The sequence below is a fragment of the Ananas comosus genome, unplaced genomic scaffold (genome assembly GCF_001540865.1).
Source record: "Ananas comosus cultivar F153 unplaced genomic scaffold, ASM154086v1, whole genome shotgun sequence".
Lineage (NCBI taxonomy): Eukaryota > Viridiplantae > Streptophyta > Magnoliopsida > Poales > Bromeliaceae > Ananas > Ananas comosus.
Genome location: NW_017891234.1, coordinates 4,835 through 8,903, shown reverse-complemented (window position 1 = coordinate 8,903; position 4,069 = coordinate 4,835). Strand labels below are relative to the sequence as shown.

The window sequence follows — 4,069 nt, the reverse complement described above, 5'->3', positions numbered from 1 at the left end:
CAACATCCCCACTCTAGGGATGAGCCTCCCCCACGGCAATCCACTTCGGCGCCCAATCCCGCACGGGCGAGCATATGTCGCGATGGCTATCTCCGGAGTGCCGGCTTGTAGGGAGCGACCCTCACAAGCATGTGCGAATGAGCACAATGGCAAGCAAGCAATGATCCGTCTCAAGAACCAAGTCCTCATGTCTAACAACATGGAATATATCAAGTATCTCAATGGCCTATCTCTATGTCATCATGTCTCTAACATGGAATGTAGCAGATATGTAGTGGCCTATCAACATGTCTCTATGTTGCAGTTTAATAGTTTACTAGTTTCAAGTGCCCCTTGATAACACTTTTGTTCAACGAGTTCCAAGCATGGCATTAATATGTTCATGATGCATAATTCACTCAACTCTAGCATGGAGATATGTTCTCAACTTGCAAAACCAAGCACTATCCACAATGCATGCAATCTACACATATAGCTCTACTATATGGAGTACAAATTTTACGATATATGAAGCATGCATGTTAAGTGTTCTACAATTCACATAAATCATATTTAGCACGAATTTGCATTCAAAAATACTTTACGAAAAGTTTAGAAGGCATAGGGGCCATTTTGTCCTATTTTCATGAAGTCAAACCCACCGATGACAACGAAACTCCTCGTGCGCCCCCACGAGGGTATCCCCTAGTCTCCTAGTACCCTAGAGGTACAGAAACATGTGTCAAACGAGCCAAACGAACAATACCTAGCTCAATCATTAAGCTAATCAAGCATAGGCGAGGAAAACTCACCTCTAGTGCACAAATCTCCTCTAAAGCTCCAAAAGGGAGTTAGAGCCCTTCCAATCCAACCAAATGGAAGTCTCTAATCCACTCAATCTAGCTTCAAAAGCTCTAGATTCAAAATGCCCAAAATAAATCCTAATATCACAATCTAGGGTTTCATCTCAAGAAATCCAATAAATTAAGGATCAAAGGAAAAGATTAAGTTTCTAACCTCTTTGGAAGCCTCCAACAAGTGTCCAAGTCCCCAAAATCTGAAAATCTCCCCTCAAACAAGCTCCAAAACCAAGCTTCAAGCTCCTTCCATGGAGGGAGAACACCAAGAAGCAAAAAAGAGGGGAAAAGAGACAGGATATTGGATAGTCTCGACTGAATTCTAGAAGCTTGGAAAGGTTAATATAGTGTCTTCACCTAAACCGAAGCAGGGTTTAAGCTGCAGCCTGGCACAAGGTAAGAAGTTCGCTAAAATTTGATGTGCACTATTGGTTTCAATGCAGTTTGTTGAAGTGATTCACAGCTGTAGTGCAGCAGGTTTGATGCTCATTTGGAGATGATTATGAAGACTCTTGAAGCTGAATTTGGGCTGAATTGAGTAGGACCCAACTTGGGTTAAAGCAGAGGTTTAGTTTAGACTAAACCTAGGTAAGAAGCTAGTCCAAACTTTGTAATTAGGTGAAGTGTTGCTATAAGTATTTGAATCGAGCTTATTGCTGAATTTGATTCATTAATTAGGGAATTTGGATACTTTGGATTGCCTACAAGTGTGAGAACAACAAGAACTGTCATCGAGCAGGTGGGTTGGACCTTCCTGAAATGAGTGAATTCCATCTATGTCTCCTTTGACATTATAAGTGAATGTATTGCATGCTTGTGAGAACATGAGTGTAATTGAGGAAATTGAGACATGGATCCATGTAAATACCGTAATGGTTATATTAGCATCTCTATGCAGGAGAGAAGGAATTATGAAATTGCCTATTTCTTATAGATCATTTAACTTTATTGGACAACAAGGGCCAAGGGAATTATGTACATGGGAGGAAGTCCTGCTAAGCTATGTTCTAAACATCGTGCTGGAACTTTTAATCTATTTTACATGATGAAGTTATTTATACATTCATGTAGAATCAGGCCAGAGTATATTGAATAATGTCCCGCATATTTGTGTTATCCGGTAAGTCATCGTTTTCAATTGATAACACTAGCATAAATTTTGTGTTGTGAACATGATCCAGTTATGTAGTCAGAACTTGACCTTTGAATATAACATGAATGTACATGGTTAAACATAAGCTAGTGGAATGACGAGAATAGTCATGATATATACTTGTACAATCAAGAAGAAGTACTTACAATTACTTGTTTACTCCAAGTGACGGAGGATTATGTGGAACTTTGAAACATGGGTCATAAGTCGTATGAACCTATAAAGAGTCATTAAGTATGACCTTAATAAACCATTTTTCTTATGTAAAGGGAACAGTGAAATGATTTCATATGAGTACATATGGGTATAGCCATTATGATGTATAGAATATACTTGTGTAAATTACACTAGTTATTGGTAGAATATGTCAACAAATGGTCGATAGTGGCTTACAATCTGGTACTACAGTGTCGGCATGGTGTCGAATTGAAGTTCCATGTCTGAGATATGATGAATTCGTGATACTGATGATATAGATTGCAGCTTGCATGCCATTGTGCTCTTTCCACATGCTTGTGGAGGTCGCGCCCCCCCAAGCCAACACCCCAGAGTGGCTTAGCGACAGATTGCTTCCTTATGTACGAAGTAAGCGCCAAAATGGATTACCGTGGGTAGTGTAAACTTCCACGGGGCCGTTAGTCGAGGCACATACTAGACAGCCTTCGGGTGGGTCTTCATATTAGACAGCCTTCGGGTGGGTCGTCATATTAGACAGACTTCGGGTGGGTCTTCATATTAGACAGCCTTCGGGTGGGTCGTCATACTAGACAGCCTTCGGGTGGGTTTTCATACTAGACAGCCTTCGGGTCGGTCTTCATACTAGACAGCCTTCGGGTGGGTCTTCATACTAGACAGCCTTCAGGTAGGTCTTACAAGATTTAAACTTTGAGTAGTTAAACGACGAGTGGACATTGACTAAAATAGTGAACAATGACAACCTTATCATTCACATTGTGGACGTTGTGTCGGTTGGATATTTAATGATGAACAAACTAGCAAGTTGACATTTTGACTATGTTACTCATAATGACAGTATGTCTCCTTATTGCTAATGTAGGAAGTACCTGCAACCTGTTGATATATATATATATATATATTTCTGAGCAAATAGCATGATTGATTTATTTTCATACCTGTTACAGTTATTTACTTATTTATCACCATTTACTCATGCCATAGTTGACCTAGTGGTGTACTTTGCCACTCATGGCGGCTTACCCACTGGGAACTATTGTTTAATAGTTCTCACGCCCTCTTTGTTGTTGTTTTTACAAAGCCTTCCACCACGGGAAAGGCTAGGGTTCCTGGCGAGGGGTCAACGGCTAGCTAGAGCTTTCTCGATGATAAATAGATGAACCTCTACCAATTTATTGTGATGTAGTTCAGTGTTGTATATTGAGAGTATGTAGAATGTATTTGGTTTTCTTTACATTGTGATAAGGTTCTGGGTTGTATAAGTTTTAAACTTTTAGTTGTGCTCTGATTACTTAGTTAAGTTATGATCTTGTTGCTAGATTGTTTGTCACGCCCCGGGGCCGATTTTAAAAGCCATTACTATTTTTAAAACTCAGAGTCGCGGAAGATGTGCCATTTTTTTTTTTCCAACCTGGCCCACGTGACGTACAGACCCGCCACAAATACAAAGTTCCTCTGTCTACTCGGACAGAGTCTCCTTTGTATTTGCACGGCGTACCAACGATACAACAGGATCACAACCACAACCTACAATTACCAATCAACAACCAATTAATGATATGCATTTTCATACAGCTAACAATCCTTAGAGATGATGCATGCCTCTAAGCACTCCTTAGGCGCTGGATGATGCAATGCACAGTACAACAATCATCCTATTTAAAAGTGCTCCCCACACGGAAGCTTTTGTTTTTAAACTCTAATTCATTCATTCATAAAAACCATTCGAAAACCTTTTTAAAACTGTTTCCCACACGGAAACTCTATTTTGAAAACCAGCTACCTCGAGGGGTAGAAATCCGCAAAGCGTATAAATCCAATCTGAAACCAAGGATCCAAAACCACATATCTGAAAACTCCAATCTCATGTATAATAAAACATCCA

At 40.0% G+C, this 4,069-nt stretch overlaps 1 long non-coding RNA gene across 2 annotated transcripts; it reads left to right on the top strand.

Moving 5' to 3' along the window:
* The first annotated feature begins 1,143 nt into the window (after nucleotides 1–1,143).
* LOC109704759 lies at nucleotides 1,144–1,830 on the top strand. Of its 2 annotated transcripts, none has more exons than XR_002214477.1 (3): nucleotides 1,144–1,232; nucleotides 1,311–1,424; nucleotides 1,515–1,830. It is a non-coding gene; the product is annotated as an uncharacterized LOC109704759 (long non-coding RNA). The 2 variants fall into 2 exon arrangements; XR_002214478.1 differs by having other exon boundaries at nucleotides 1,169–1,232; nucleotides 1,314–1,424.
* Nucleotides 1,831–4,069: the final 2,239 nt, after the last annotated feature.